The sequence below is a fragment of the Myiozetetes cayanensis genome, unplaced genomic scaffold (assembly GCF_022539395.1).
Source record: "Myiozetetes cayanensis isolate MyiCay16 unplaced genomic scaffold, myiCay2020 scf3, whole genome shotgun sequence".
Lineage (NCBI taxonomy): Eukaryota > Metazoa > Chordata > Aves > Passeriformes > Tyrannidae > Myiozetetes > Myiozetetes cayanensis.
In genome coordinates this window covers 25712570-25729668 of record NW_026087521.1, presented here as the reverse complement: position 1 = coordinate 25729668, position 17099 = coordinate 25712570, and the positions used below count along the sequence as shown (strand labels likewise).

The window sequence follows — 17099 nt, the reverse complement described above, 5'->3', positions numbered from 1 at the left end:
GAAGGCACTGACTGCCAACAGCTGGCTACCAGGCAAACAAGACCAGAACAAGGTCTTCCTGCTTTTCTGTTTCTAATGGCTTTGGCTCAGATGAGCTTTCCTATTTATTTGCAAAAAAAAAAAAAAAAAAAAGAAAGAAAAAAGAAAAAAAGAAACCCCTGGTTTGATTTCTTGGTATGTTTCAGGAAAAAAGCAAAAAAACTATAGTTATTGAGTTCAGTGCAGTACCCAATGGCATCAAATTTCTTCCATTTCACTATCCTCAGAGTTCAACTGATGTCTTCATGAGAACAACCTAGAAGGTGTAAGCAAGACGTTTAAAGAAAACAGCTCTTAATTCATTAGAGTTATTTTTCTCTAAAGCACTCTTCAAGAAGGGGAATGACTTTATGTTCAGTAAAGTCATCCTTTAGCAAATTATTTAAAATTACAGTGGTTTACGGGGTGTTTAACTGGTAACTGATTGCTTCACAACCTGTTACCTACCTATAAAATCTTTTATTCAGTTATTAGTACACTCTTAATGGAATACAAACTATTTAAGAAAGAAAGGACTGGTAGGAACTTCATTATGTAAGCTGAAGATGATAAAGCTTTTCTTTAGGGTTAACCTGACTGTATCACTTTAAAGTACAACTATCAACCAGATAAAATGGCAACCTCTTTTTCTAATCAATTTGAATTATATGCATCGTTGATGAATGCTGAAGTGGGTAGGGACAGGGATCTCCCGGAACAGGAGGCTTCTTTTTACCCCCTGCTCCGAGGGGGAGAGGTGCTCCCCCCCGAGTCCCCCTACCCTGTGGCACCTCATGGCCCCACAGAGGGACCACGGGGCCAGTCAGTCAGGAAGGAGAGAAGCAGGCAGAGAGAGCTTTATTGATCTGATAACAGCTTAAGTACCTTTTGGAGGGATCACAAGGTGACCACTGGGAAGCCAGGAGGTGTTACAAACAACCAATGATGACAAAGGGTTAACAACCAATAGATAAGTTTCTCATTATCTCTCAGACATTCCAAAGGTACAACGGGGGGTTTTGGGAACAAGAAAGTTTACACGAAGGTTTAGAATCACCATCTTGGACACGTGGTCAATTTAAGAACATTACAAACCTCTGCACTCTTTTATATCCTAAAAGCATATTGCAACACATCGTTTCAGTAGGATGTTATTGTGGGGTTAATTATCTCTGCATTTAGAAAAGTTTTTACTTCCACTTGACTGGTTGTCATTGGAGATGTTTGCATGCAGAAATGTTATGCATGCTATGCAATATGAGTACCTTCCAATGTCACTTAGAACTCAGCATAGTTGTGCTTTCTGTCTCAGAAATTAAGAGGCAACTTGGATATTGTTACACAAAGAAGATTATGTGTATTGGAGAACTGAATAAACACTGCTTAACACCCTTATAAACACTGCTTTAAAACAGTAGGAATGTGACCAAAGCCATCCTGACTCTATTACATTTCTCCTAGACTTCTATGGGAATTTAGAGGTTCAGGAAAAAAAAAGACTGAAAAAATGAGCAAAAAATAGCAAATAAAAAGACAAAAAAGTGCCTTCCAGTCACACTAATCTCTTTTTAACACTTCTTGCACTGTGTAATTGACACTTACTTGAAGTTATTTAAGTTTTAATTTTTTTAAAATTATTTTGACTAGTAATTACTTTCACATTATTTTTTAATTGTATGGCTCTTCTGACCACAAGCTTCAGAAAATAATTAAGGGATTTTAGGATATGAGTTTTTAGTAATTTTTTTGAGGTATTTATGGAATAAGAGATTATTTCTGCTCCAATTCCTTGGTCTTGTTCCACAAGATGTTCCAGAGATGGATGGATTACAGCTATATACATGTCTTTGCACTTTAATTTTGTTTCCTAACTTTCTGTGAGCAAGCCCAATAACCACTCTCACTTCTGCTATTATGGGACAAGTTAATTTAGTTATTGAAATAGGACAGGCAGAATACTTGCATATTTGTGTCCCTGTTCCTCTCTATAAAAGCTGTGAACTTGGTGTTAAATATATTGATATCAAATAAAAGGATTTCTTTACCTTTAAATAAGTATTATTTTAAAAACCTCAAAAAACAACTACTTCAGTAGTCTTTATTATCTTCAGTAAATACACATTTAAGGCAGCATTTTTATGTGGAATACCAGCAATTTCCTTGGCCATACAGAAAATCATGTAAGTAGGACTGAATCTGAGCATGTTTGCATCCATTTATATCATTATAGTTGCCTAAGTCAGGACCACTGCTGTTTACATGCACAGCATGCAGGTTTTCTCATGGAGAGAAGTTTTGGTTTCAAGAGTGGATGACGGTTTGCTTTGTTGAGGTGCACAGATACTGGTAACTACCTCAACATCTGCATTATCACTTAATTAGTCTTGCTTACACATGCAGAATTAAATCAGTCACTGAGTTCGAATCAGGATAAATCAGATGTACAACTTTGACTGGCAAGGGCACTTGGGGGTCTTTTACTCTCTTCCACAACTGAAAATAGTCCATCCACTCATGTAACCTGTAAATACTACTAGCAGATTCTCTGATATTTCTAAGAATCTCCTAGCAAAAGAGACATTAGTAACTCTTTTGATTACTCTTGCACTCTTCTTGTAGCACATCATAGCTGGGGTCCTTGAGGAAAATCTATCAGTAGTAATAATGTATTTAGGAAATGTGAAATGGACATTTCTTGGACCCTTGTGTAGTATAGCTTTATTGACTTGAATTAGGAAGCTGGATCACACTACAGCATTGATCTAACAATTCTAAAGGGGAATTAAATTTTCAACACCTGAAAAATGAACTGTATGCATATATAATTGCTTAAAATTAAAACGAAAGATGTATTGTAAAGTCAGACAACTTACAGACTTTTTATTTCTAATTCATTATGCCTTATGGAAGTCTGCTGATTATAAGATGTGCAGCATGCATTCATATCTATAAATACAGATTATATTTCTTTCTGGAATGACAACATATGTCTTATCACTTTCCTTATTGTTTATTTTCTCTAGCAAATCAGAAAATAAGATTAATCATTTTAGTCATGTGGGAGGTGCTATTTCCATTCAGTTCAAGACTTTTCCTGTGCCTATATTCAGTAAAGATCTCGAATTTGTGGCTTTTTTAAGGATTACTATCTTGTAATCCTTTTGTCTTCTTTGCATTGCTACTCTCTTTCAATAAAGGAGAAAAGAATTACTAAAAAAAGGCAATCTATCTCTGCCAAAGCTCAGGACACTGTCATTCCATGCATTACCTCATTGTGGGAGACAACGTGGAATACGTGCAGTGGAAACATCAATCCTAGAGGAGAGACAATTGCAGCCTCTCTACAACTACCTGAGAGGAGGTTGTAGCCAGGTGGGGGTTGGTCTCTTCTCCCAGGCAATCAGCAGCAGAACAAGAGGTTACAGGTGTAAGCTCTGCCAGAGGAGGTTTAGATTGGCTATTAGAAAGAAGTTCTTTGGCATTGGAATGGCCTGCCCAGAGAGGTAGGTGGTGGATTCACTGTCCCTGGAGGTTTTTAAGACGAGGCTGGATGTGGCACTGAGTGCCATGATCTAGAGATCACAGTGGGGTTGGATCAAGGGTTGGACTTGATCTCGAAGGTCTCTTCCAACCCAGTTAATTCTATGATTCTATGATTAGTCAGCAAAATAACTTGTATAGGAGAAGGACTGTTCATCTCCTCTTCTCTGCTGAACAGTTGGAGCTTTAAAGCAAGAAATTTAAAATTGCTATTGCAAATATGTGCTATGCAACTTTGTCTACAATTCAGTGGCTAAGCTGAACCATCTCTTATGTTACCTCGTAAAGAATATGCATGACCTTACAGTACAAAATGTTGCTATTTCAGGAACTTCAAAGTTGTAGATAGAATCACAGGTTTGTTCTTTAAAATGTACTTTCACCAAGGAAAACATGCCTCCTTACTGCTCTTTTCCCCGCATTCTAAATTCTAATCTTAGGGCCAGACTTTTGGTTGAGTACCCAGGACTCTATTGGCATCAGTGTAAACTGCAGCTGCTCAACATCTCTACAAACGAAGTTCCAAAGTGTTTGGGAAAATTCCTGGCTTCAAAGTAGTCTAAAAAAAAGATATTTTTCTGCATAGACTTAACAGATTTTGTTCATATTTATCAGGCAATATTTAACTTTTCCTAGATATGCAAATAAGATGGTGTGGTTTTTTCTTTTTATTTTTTTCATTTACATTGTATATTGTGAATTAAATAACAATTTTTGAGGGGTCTGGTGGATATTTTGCCAAATCATTCTAAAATTGTGTGGAGTATTTTGATTTTAACCAAAGTTACAGCTGCAGAGCTGTAAAGCAGGCGGTTTTCCTTATTATGACTAGTTCTACAACTTGTACTGTTTTAAATTGCCTGCAATTAGCATATTTCAACCTTATTTTTAGGTTTAAATTGCAGTGTGAGAGTGTGCTCTCCTCTTAGCTAATTAGTGCTATCAAGGAACAGTAGGTTACCTCATTAGTACCATGTGCATTTAATTAAAGAAGAGAAAATTAGAGTTAACCTCATAGCTAATATTTTCACAGAGTGATACAATGCCAACACCTTCAATTGGAGTCACACCCCTGTGTATCTAATTATTCACTGATGCCAAATAAGGTTAGCAAGGATACCACTATGCTGTTGACAAAATAATTTAGATGGAAATCTGTTTGCTGGTTTCTGATATGAAATTTCAGTTAGAGGAGGTTATTTTTGTTTAAATATGTTGTGGTCAGAAGATATTTTTATCATTTTTCGTACCCTCCCATTTGTATTCACACCTACACTTAGGACAGGCCAAGAGGCACTGTCTCATACAAGCTGCCTGTGATCCTAATCTGTACTTTGTAGGTGTTGTAGCAATCTGGATATAACCATTTTATTTTGGCTACAAGTATTGTATAAACCAGTACAGTTACATTGTACTCATGGAAAGAGTAATACACAAATAGGGCCAGAGTACAGCCCTTTGTAAATGTCCTCAAAATTTCTTAGGCTTGGTTTGCTTTAGAATGCTTCTAGAGGGCATGACCTAACACGGAGATAAGAGCCTACAGCTCCTTAAGTTTCAGTGAAGTTAAAGATGCTTATTGTTTTTAGTCTATTGTCTAGTAATTCATGTCTGTTTACCCACAGAACAGAATTTTTAAAAGTATAACGAGTGGATTTATCTTCTGAATTTTGTTGTCCAATGCTGCTAATATGACAAATAATTTTGAGCAAGCCATCCGTAATCTCTGTGACTCACTTTTCCCACCTGTAAAATGGAAATGCCATTACTTCATGCATGAAGATGATTTAAGTGTAAATAATTGTTTTTTGCTCAATGCTCGAGTACAAAGCCACCTTGTATATCAGTGCATATCAGTGCCTGATCAACTTCACATGAAGTGTGTTTAATTATTGTATCTGTGGGATTAGAATTAAATCCTTGAAGGAGGGGTTTTTCAGTTTATTTGCAAAAGTCTTCATACTAAATCAAGTACTTTCATGTCTATTCTTTCAGGTTACTTATCTCAGGTGCTTATAGTGACATATGGATGCTTTAAATGGTTACTTTACAAGCTTACTTATAACAAACCACTTTGACATTTATCACTGCTGTTCAAATGAAAATAATGACTGACCTTTTTAAATTTGGGGATTTTTTTCTTATTTTACAGTTAAGTAGAAAAAAGGCTCTTCAAACACTGTGCCTTTCCCTATTAGTTTTCCAAACTGCTGATCCTTCAGGATCTGTAGTAAGTTGAAAGGAATCCTTTGGATTGAATGGCAGGGTGGAACTCTGAAGCCAGTGAGTTTGACAATTGGATGAAATTTCCATATGAAAATACATGAACTCAGTATTCGCTTACTAAGTTTTGTTTTATATATTGCTGCTAGAAAAGTATGGAATTATACGATAGAGCCATTTATCCTTTATTTCCTGTCTAAATATAAATTATTTTTTTAATATGATATGCTCTTTAACTGTCAAGGTGCTTTAAGGGAGAGTTCAGATTACAAAAAAATTATAGAAATAAAAGAATAATGAGTTTTCAGTCCTCCATGTGTGTTTGAAGAAAACTGTGAAAACATGCAATCAATACAAGTCCTTAGCCTGACTTCATATGCTTTCTCTGTGTAATGTGATGTGAAATAGGGACTGGTTTCATTTGTATTGGAGAAAAACTGCAGCTCAAATTACAGTCCTTGGTAGTATCATTGTCATCTCTTTGAAAGATCTCATTCAACTCTATCAAGAACAACCAGGTAATAAAGTCAAGGTCTACACGGTGAATAAGCAATGACTTTGGTTTGGTATTGGTTTAGTGCTTCAGAGTCTCAGCATATCTAGTGGCTGGACCTTCTTAAAAACATCCACACAAATGTGTGAAGTACAGATCAAACTAGGAATGAAATTTTATATATTCATTTCAAAACCTTCCTTTGTGTGAAAAACATCTAAAGCAGAACTTTTATCTGGACAGCTTGTCAGAGAATCCAAATTATTAATTGTAGGACTTTTTATGGACTTCTGCCAATTTGGTGTTCCCTATCTTTAAAAATATTTGGTAGAGTTAAGACTTATATGGGTAAATTAGTAAGTGATAAAAAAGTACTTTTTAAAGCAAGTTTTCTACATATATATTGCAACTTCATATAAACGTGTTGTCTAATGTTACTATTAATTAAAAATAGTTACTACATTCTTTCAGTTGTTGCCTACAATTGTGAACTGTTAGCTTTTCAGTGCTTACTAATGAACACAATAGTAAGGTCACAATTTTTTCTTTTTTCTTTTCTTTTTTTTTTTAATTCCTGTAGCTTCTTTTATTCAAATTTATTTTTTAGTCATGTGTTTTTTCCAGGGAGTGTATTATTTATTTTACTGGACCTAGTCACTTTGGCACAGTTTGAACTGACAGGATATAAAGTAAACAACTTTCATTTTTCTGAGGAAAATGACCAATAAGCAGGAGGAAATATTTATGAATCAGTCAATGTTCTTCATTGTTGTATTCAAGACATGAGAAAGAAGTATTCCAAGATAAAAGTAACATGAACTCTGTGTTTATATATAAAATATCCTACATTATATGTCAGCTTGGGTGAGGAAAGCACATATGATGTAACTGTAAAATTGTCACTTCTTTTTTTTTTTCTGTCTCTCTGTGTTCCTACAGAGCTGTGAATGTCTCTACCTCTTGAATTTTATTTGATGTATTAAGTTTCTTGAAAGGAATTTTTTTTAAATCACTCTCCACTTCTACAAAATTTAATTTACAACTGCATAAAGGAAATTACCCTAGTTTAGGCAGTCAAGCATTTCAGCAGATTCCTAGAAATGTACAAAGGAAAGAATGATTATCAGTCCTGAATTGTGGATTAAGAGGATCATACTACACAGAGTACTGTCTAAAAGTAGCAATTTAATAGAAAATGTGGATGTTCATGTGAACAGTGTCTCTGAGGTTAAAGATAGCATTTAAAATATGGAAGGTTTTATTATTATTTGGTAGAAGGTTTGCCTAGAGATGCTTGTCTTGCATATTCATTTAATGTTGCAAACACTTTCATTAAAGTTTTAGAGACATCCTTTACATATTTTGGTTTTGTTTTGCACAGTTTTGGGTTTTTTAATTTTTTTGTAAAAGGTGGAATCGCATTAGAAAAGGAGAATTCTCATTGTGGACTGCAGAAAATGTATAAAAATGTACATGAACTCCCTTCAATGTCTATGTTACAAAGCAGAAATAAGCTGTAATTCAGGAAGTGTCATTTACATATATTTAAAGGTAAATTTTTAAAAATCACAAGGTCAGGTTTTTGAGGTTCTAGAATACATTCTCATACACAGTCCCTTGTACCTTTCTCCCCCCAGAAACCAACACTGCTTTTTGAGTATTGTAGAGGGGAGAAGATCTTGTTTGAAGCCTGCAACTAAAGTGAGTTGCATTATGACGTAAGGACAGATACCTATCGAAAACTTAATATGTGTGTTCTCGTCCTGTAGACTTAGGTAATACTTTTGCAGAAGACCCTCAAGCAAACCATTTAGTGGAAAAAATCAGCACAGATTTTTTTGTAATTCTGCCTTTTTAAGTACAGGGAAGACCTAGTCCAGTATTTCAAATGTCACCTCTGTTAGCTCACAATATGTCTTAGGTAAGGAATATCACACTATGCATAAGTTTCTTTCAGCATTTCATTTTGTGTCAGTACAGTATTTGAGAACAGTTCCCTGAACAGCCAGCTCCAGCACAGACTGCAACAACGAAAAATTCAATGGAGGGCTTTTCCAGAGGCGTTCTCCCCCCTGCTGCCAATAAAGTTGTCACTTGATGGGAAAGTGATTTCTTTTCTCTCAAATGCACTTTATTGTTGGCAATGTAATTTATATCAAGCAAGTAGTAAGTTTTATCTGTTTAGAGTATCTGAAGATTATTTCTGTATCCAGTAGGAAAATTTTGTTAATGTTTTGGCCTTGTATACAGCTACATTAGTTTGGCTAAAAATGCCTTTGGCTAAATTATAGGTAGGTTTACTGGTTATCTATTAATTTTTTTCTTCTTTGCAGATTGTGATCTATGGCTGGGTATCTGGTGCATTAGTTTGGGTTTTTCTCTTCTTTTTAATAGTTGTGGAAACTAATTAATTAATTAATTAATTGATTGAGGAGCATTTGCTATGTTATTGTTAGGAGATCACTATGGACTAATCTGAAGACTACCTGCTACCTTTTCTCCTATAAATTAAAAAATGTTTTCAATATCAACTAGAAACAGGAATCCACAGCTCCGCTAGCAAGCCTCTAAGGAAAAGTCTTTGATTTTGCAGCATATAATAAGGTACTTAGTTTCCAACTAAAACTGCAGAATAACATCTGTACACATATGCACACACTAACATAGTCTATACCCTATATGGCTATATCATGAGCAGTTTTAGCAATTCTTAAAGTTTTCAGCTCATGCTAGAGTAGCACTAACTGGGTGACATCCCTGGAACTAGATAGGCCACCATGAGTGCAAACACATAACAGCATTCTCCAAATTTCAACTACCACAACTGTCCTCTTTTCAGCACATACAAATGTCATCTTGTCTCCTTGCTGCCACTGTTCTGTACAGATTATTTTCCTAACATCTTTCTCTGCTTCTTTCCCCAGTTCTCCTTCAAAGCATCAAATACAGGCAGTTTGTTTTCCGTTTTATAGTCCTTCACCATCTGACTTCATGATACCCATTACTCTTCATAAAGTAGAAAAAAAAAGAGAGCCATTAATTTCTTACTTTTAGATTTTCAAATAAGCCTTATTGCACCTTCTCCTGTGCTGTCTGTAATGACTGTGAACTACCTCATTATCCTCCTCCAAGTCAGTCATTCGGACTTTTCCAGTGTATGTATAGAGAGCTTAAACACATACATTGCCTGCTATCATGACAGGTATTTCCTGTCAGTCTGTCACTGTCATCTCTTGTCTTGCATAGGACTATCTTGTCTGTGCAGTGGACTTGCACAGTGCTCAGTGTCTGTGCAATGCCTACAGTATGGTCCTGGTCAGCATCATGGGACCTTCCATGCAGTTGCAGTAATTCCCATGTTACTGCTGCTGCTACCACTTCCGAGTCTTTCAACTCCTGTGTGATTTACCATGTGCATTGAAGTTCTTAATTTAACAGGAAAAAATACTATTTTTTTCTGCATTGTTGATTCAGTTGTAAGTTTTTGGTAGTCTGCTTTTTCAGGGGAACAAATCATACTCTTCTTCTGTGGCCTCAAAGTTTACTGAAATTATAGAGCACATATCTCTATTGCATCTATTAAGAAGACTCCAATATTTTCAGTCTACAAGAAATATTTGTAATTGTCTCAAAAATAATTTATTTTTTTAAGGTGAGACCAAGTGATATTATTCAAAGGATGTTCAAAAAGCCTTTGACACAGTCCCTCATGAGTGATTATTCAGAAAACTGAATGATTCTGGTTGAAAGTTAAAAGTTCCATCATAAGTTAGAAACAAGTTAAGAGACAGAAGAGTAGAGTAGATCATCAATTTTCAGCATGGCAAAAGGTTAACATTTCTGTCTACCTCTGACCTGCACATTAAATAGCATTGTTTAATATATTTATTGTTGAGCTGGAAAATGGGCTGAAGAATATCGTATGTTTCGAAATGTAAAGGTGACCAAGAATTTTACTTATTCTTGTAAAGATTAGAGATGAATTTCAGGCTTTCCAGAGGAATGTGGAATAGTAAGTAACCAAATACCATAGTGGTAGAAGAAAGATGAAGAAAGTTGAAGAAAGATCTAGAAAGATGTAGAAGAAAGGAGTAATTTAACTACTTACACCAGAGATATAACTTTTTGCATCAATTTTTTAAAATTAAGTATAATCTCAGTGTGGTAGAGGAAAAAAACTGTGTAAATCTCATCAGGTTAATTTCAGATAGGCTAGGTCAGGACCCTGAAAGATGCATACCAGGATTTGTTGGATATAATCCATAGCAACACCATTATAGTCTGATCAAGAGGGACACAAAGTACAAAAATTTAAACTCCAAACTCATAATCCCTTGATACTGTCCTGTTCTTTAGAAAGGACACAGCACTGCCTTCTGATTGCTGTGAAGAACTTACCTGTTTCAGTGCAGTATAGTCTCTTTCCTAAAACTTTGAGAATGAGTCTTACTGATATTTCTCCAACCATCTCCTTTCTTTGGATTGTCTTTCCTTTTAGGATTTCATACTTTTTCAGTGAGCCACTTCTTTCTTTAAAGAAAATTTATTTAGCTGTGCTAATCTCTTTAATCAATTAAACACTCTTGTCCTCAAGGACATGCTTTAAAGGACATACCTTTGTACTTCTCTAGAACCTTGGGCTAGAAGAAGTTGTAACTAGTCACACAATCTTGTTTGTTGAGAAATCTATATGTGAGAAACTCATAAGCTACCAACAGTATGAAGAATGTGGCAGAAGATGCAAACACAGACACCTGTAAACACAGAAAGACGAGATGACTGGAAATTCATTACAAAATATTGATTATTCTCCAAACAATAGAATTCTTCATTTTCATTTCACTTCTTGCTTCCAGTTCAAGAAAAGTCTTATTTTACTTACTGCTAGAAATTTCTTTTCCAAGTACACAGTCAAATAGTGCCAGTACCATTTTGTGAATCTGAACACACACTGTGGTTTCTTTCTTTTCTTTATGGTGGATGCTGCACATTTTCAGTTGGACTTTCATCACCTTTTGGACTGTAGTATGAAAACATGAAACTATAGACAATACATATTTAGAGTAGTAAATTCCTGATGTGTGTCTAGCATAAACTACCAAGTACCTCAGGAAAAAAAAAAACAAAACCAAACAAAACCTAACTTTTTTTCTGCAAATAATTAATTACTAAGAAGACAAAGTGGGAAAGCAAAAATTAAAACAAACCAAGGTTTTAGATTTTGAAAGAGACATACTGTCACTGTCAGATGTTAGCTGTTTTTAAAGTCTGTTTGGTTGAGAGTAATTCCAGTAAATATATATAGTCCTTTAGAGCTGAAAATATTCTTCAGTTCAATTGACTAAAATTCTCTATGAGTCAGCAGACTATTGCCTCCCTTGTTTCTGTGGAATCATTCTGCCATATTTGCTCAACAAAGGAGGAAGCAATGTCGGCTACAGAAATATATGTGGAACATTGCTGTATGTTTCTAATTAATGATTTCTTGCATTTGTAATTGCACAACAGGTATATATGCTGGTAAGACCATTTCCTTTATTAAAAAGTCAGCAGCAATATATATTGACTTTTTAAGTATTTGTCATGTAACCCTTGGAAGGAATAAACAACATATGAAAAAGAATCTACTTATTTCTAATTTTTTTATGATATTCAACTTTTTCCAATGTCACTTTAGGACATCTTGATGATTTTGTTATGTGTTCTGTTTCTGTTGTCTCTTGTGTTTGGGATTTTATATCTCTATTGGATTGCTTTGAATGTTGTTGAACAGTTCCAGCAGTGTCACAAGAAAGCTGGGACTGATTCTATTTCTGGAAGGATGGGAGTGTGTCCTACTCAGCATTTTTCACACTTCTGAGCAGTGTTTTCTTAACCTTCAATTTAACTTTGAGACGCTCACTCTTTTCCAAGAACTGATTGCTCAATTATTTTACTGAATGGTCATATCTTCAGGAAATAAGAAACACACACGAAAAGAACCGGCACAGGGTTGACTTCAAAGCTTCTTGTGCTTTGCCAGTGCCTTTATGTTTGGAAAAGCTGAAGAAAAAAATAATTTGTGGAGGGTCTTGCATGTGAGGGCTTTTAAAAAGAGATTAGCCACAAATTCTCTGAATACCTTCCTGAGTAGGAAAGTTCAGAGGCACTTCATGCACTGTTTGCTCCAGCTATGATGTACAGGTAGCAGGACTGCTGTGACTGCGTCTGCATCAGGGAACCTTGTTTTAGTGCTTTCACTAAGGCTTTCACTGTGGAAATATATAACATGCAACTGGAAGTGTTATATGGTTCCACAGATGAGAAGGGAGAAGCATTTCTTAAGCACGTTCCACAGATGTGTGTGGTCCCTTGTGCTTCCATGTAAAATAGGTCTAGAATAAGCTTTGTAAAGCTACATGCACTGTGTCCTCTAACTGAAATGTATATCTTTGCATATCTTTGTATCAGCTCCAAATTCAGGCCTCTAAGTATATTGTTTATGTCCAGAGGAGTATAAGAGCAGGTGATAATGCTGCTGCTGCTTTTGAGCACACACACAGGATCACTCTCAAGGAGAAAAGACAACGCAGAAAGAATCGCGTCTCATCGATATCACCTGGAGAGTCTTTCTGCTGTACCTTCTGCAACCGGACTTGTCTATCTCGCATTGGCCTTTTTAGCCATCAGCATGCTTGTAGCAAGCATGGGTAGAGCCCTTCTCAAATCTTTGTTCGCGAAGCCCAGCCATGATGATGATGATGATGATAAGAGCAGGTGATACCTAGTGAGGTCCTAAATATCCCATGTTTTGAGTGCCCACTCCAGGTGCATTAAGAATGGTAGGAAGGGTGAGATGATAAGACAGGATGAAAACTTGAGATCCTTCCCTTTTACATTCTCCCATCAATGTGAGGCTCAAGAACCGTTTGCATTCAAAAGCTTGAAATAGATGCTTCATCAATGGATTAAAAAGGTTATTTTTTAAAACATGCAGAGTTTGAGTTTTTTACCTTGCTTGTTCTGTCAAAATTAGTGCTTTATTTCTTTCTTGAATGTGTTTAGGTCCTATTTACAGGCATTCAATCTTGTTAAACTTTGGAGAAAAATTAAGAGAGAACAATGTCAACATTCCTATCACTGGATCAGACTTCTCAGATCCAGCTAATGCTCTTTGACTGTGCTTCAGAAGCTGCAGATCATCTTGTTCAGCAAATTTAAATGAGAGTTATAACATTATTTAGTTACAATGAAATCATTAAAGTTCAGTACCATAATTATGAATGATTTCACGTACCAGCAAATCTCTGCACAAAATCTTGCAGGACATGACTGGTATCTCCTTGTAGTTGCCTTCTCTCTCTCTCTCTTACTGTTCTCCTATTTTCCTAGACAATTATCTAATGATTTTGGAAGTAAGGACATTATTTTCAGGATCTTCTCTGCTGTTTAGACTGACTCATAGATGAAATGTATGTAAATTGCTCTTTTAAGAAGACAAATTTTGTTTCTCTAATCAACTGGAAAATATTCTGGTGACAGCTCTTTGTTTATATTCTACAGATAAACCAAAAAAAACAATTACCACTTCTCTGATCAATGTTTTGTTTTACAGTATTGAATTATTAAAAAAACTATAATAGCATGTACAAGGTTTATATAGATCAATGTCGCTGAGTATCAGCAATCAACTGCACAAAATTTGAAATTGGTCCTCCCTGCTCTGTAGAAGTTGATTTTTCTGATGAGTAGACAAAGAATTATAATATAGAACTACAACTACCCAGCTGCTATAGGCTGAGTTTGCCTCCTCATAAAATTTGTCTGTAAAAGTAATAACTCAGATTTACTCAGTGTATTTTAATTCTCCATAAGAAAAAATATGAAGTTGTTGTTAAAGCTAATTGATGCTGCTGAGCTAATGGAGATCTGTCCATAATTTTATTCTAGAAATCTGAAAGCTGAAGTTTCTGGCTGCCTTGGAAACTTAGCAAGAAGAGTTTACTTCAGACAGTGCTTATTAACATCCAAACCAAAATAGTGACCTAATTTGGTTTGTTCTGAGTACAAAGAGAAGGGAAAAAGAGCCTTCATTCAAGAATTCATTTTACTACTATTTACTTTTCTGTGCACACTTTATGTTTAGATGCCATTTATAAATATCTTACTATCATTTGTTAAATTTTATGACAATTTTTACCATGCCTGATGACTGTAACTCATGCATTAAACATGCACACGTATTTTAACAATATTTGCATCTTATAATATGCTTCCTAACGACTTGTCATAGACTCATCAGTTAAACATTTATTTTACAAATGCATTTTGTAATATGCTATGGTAATAAACTATAAAAAAGGTATCCCACCTTGTAATATTTTCATATGGATGAATAATGCATTACAAATTCTGCCTTCATTTAAAACATGACCTCTATTCTGATGAAATCTGATACATTGTCTGGATTTATGATCATCGAGTTGTGTGAGGTGCTGTCAATCTGTTTTCTGATTAATTTTCCTAGTTCATAAATTTGAATTAATCTGTAAATATTTACAAAATAATAGTTTATTTTTTCCATTATTTTATTTTTATCCACCTGATTAATTTAAAGCAAGTGTACCAACCCCCATCTAGCTGTGAGCTAATTTTCATTCAAATAATTACTGGATATTCAATTCAGTTTTGAAATTGATTATCAAAATCATGATTGTTCCCTTGCTGGCTGCCTAAGTTTGTCATATAGATCACTAGAGAGCTCTATGCTACTGTCACATCTAATCTTACGAGCTGTGTAAAGCTGAAGGGTATATAATATTGGAAAAGTTTATAACAAGCTATTTGAAAAAACCACCATGTTTTTACTATTAATTATGTTTAATTTTGTCTACATCTGATTTCACATATTTTTTAAACTTCTGGAACTTTAGCCAAAACAAACTTTTACTTAAATAGCTGTTGCCATCACAGTCAGCTTACTGTCTGGCTTCCTGAAATATCATGATGATTTTTTTTTCAGTAGTTTTTTTAATATGAATGTTCGTACCTAAGATTCTCTGGCTGATTTCTCTGTGTGTGTGCATGCATGTGTAGACTGTATTATTTTCATTAATTTTATTTCACCAGAGAGTTTTTCTTCAAAATTGAAGAGAAAGAAGGGGATTTGAGGCTTGGTTGGTTGGTGGGTTTGCATAGATAGGCTATAGAGTATTATAGGGATGTCTATACGTCTGGTGATAGAACAAAATGATTGAGGATTTCAGCAGTATTCTTTATTAGGTACCCTCCCATACCAGAATAAAAACTGAAGTGTTTGGCAGTTTTACTTCTGCTGTTTGGCTGGAATTAGTTTTAGGGCATCACATCTACATGATGCTGTCTGAATGTCTGAAGTCAATACAGAGTATTCTGCTTTTACATCTATTTAGCATAAATACAAATGACTACTTCAGGTGCATACTAAGGAGAAGTCAATGTTAGATAATTGGTCTCTTGGAAGGGGCCTTTATTTCACCAGAAAATAGAAGGTTACACCTTGTCTCTGCCTTTCACCTTAATAGTCCTTAAAGGCTCAAGAGCCTTTTGTCACCATTCATATTTTTCTTTTTTTTTTTTTCTTCTAAATAAATTACTGCCTATGAATGAGCCAGGTTTATTGTCAATCAAGCTTTATTTTAAACACTGAGCATTTTAGACTTTATGTAGTCAAACACATTCAGTTAAGATTGCATAAATTCTCTTCTGGAGGTCTCTCTGCTCAGAGAGAATAATTAATTATGATTCCATTTACTATTTTTTTCTTAGTGCTTATAATTGGGTGAAAGCAAACAACTAGTTTCAGTTGGGATTTTGTGTTCTGGGATGTGTGATGTGGCTTCTATAGCATTCAGGTTAGGAAATACTCATTCTGCATGGGCTTACAGGCATTCATGAAACTTTAGACTAGTTATCTGAGTAGTGAAATGGGTTTGGTAAAGATGAATTGTTTAATCTTCTATCACAAATGCTTTAGCCATCACTTCTCCCATTATCTTAACACCATCTCATAATTTGAACATTTACATCCTTTTCTATTAAAATCTAAATTATAGAAGTCATTGTTTTATTGGAAATTTTGCCTATTTTTTCCTCAGTGATAATTTTTCTTAGAATTGTGTCGCATTCTTTACTTATCTTTGAAATCATGAATTTGACTGCATTGTTAAATAGGTGTATATCATGACTTCTAGAGTTAAGTTTATAACAATGTTTCTAATGTTTAAGTGTTCCAGTGGATTTCATAGCTTTATTTGTGCACACTGTTTCTTTGAATATACCAGAGTGACGTAGTGTCCTGGTAGTTTCTTAGTTCTCATCTGTTACATGCTCATCTATTATAAATCACATTACGGTTGCACAAGAAATGCAGTGAATATCTGTATTATGTGATGGGAATTTCTTTTTTTTTAAAGTTTACTCAGAAAGCAGAGATTCTGTTCTCCACTGTATTTCTTATAAACTCGTCATTCTTTCACATAAATTGAATATATATGATATATTTGCTTTTGTTATTACTCGGCTGCTTCAGGATACCTGTAGTTCAAATTCATAGCATTCCTGGTGTTCTTGGAATTGTTTTTGTTGATTTCAGATATGGAAAAGCCTCCATAAGTTCCTCCATAAAGTTCTCCAGAACTTTATGATTCTCTTCATGAAGTTCTCCAGAAATTTCTTTATGCACATTGCATATGTCTTTTTATCTGTGCACATACACGAATGTATATATACATAGGCAGCTAAAGTGCAATTTTAGTACAGGTAATAAACTGCAGGGTTGTTCATCATGCAGTTTTCTCAACTGAAC

At 34.9% G+C, this 17099-nt stretch overlaps 1 protein-coding gene across 11 annotated transcripts in view; it reads left to right on the top strand.

Moving 5' to 3' along the window:
* FOXP2 (forkhead box P2) overlaps positions 1 to 17099 on the top strand; it is a 407335-nt gene that overhangs the window by 303938 nt on the left and 86298 nt on the right. The window lies entirely within an intron of this gene.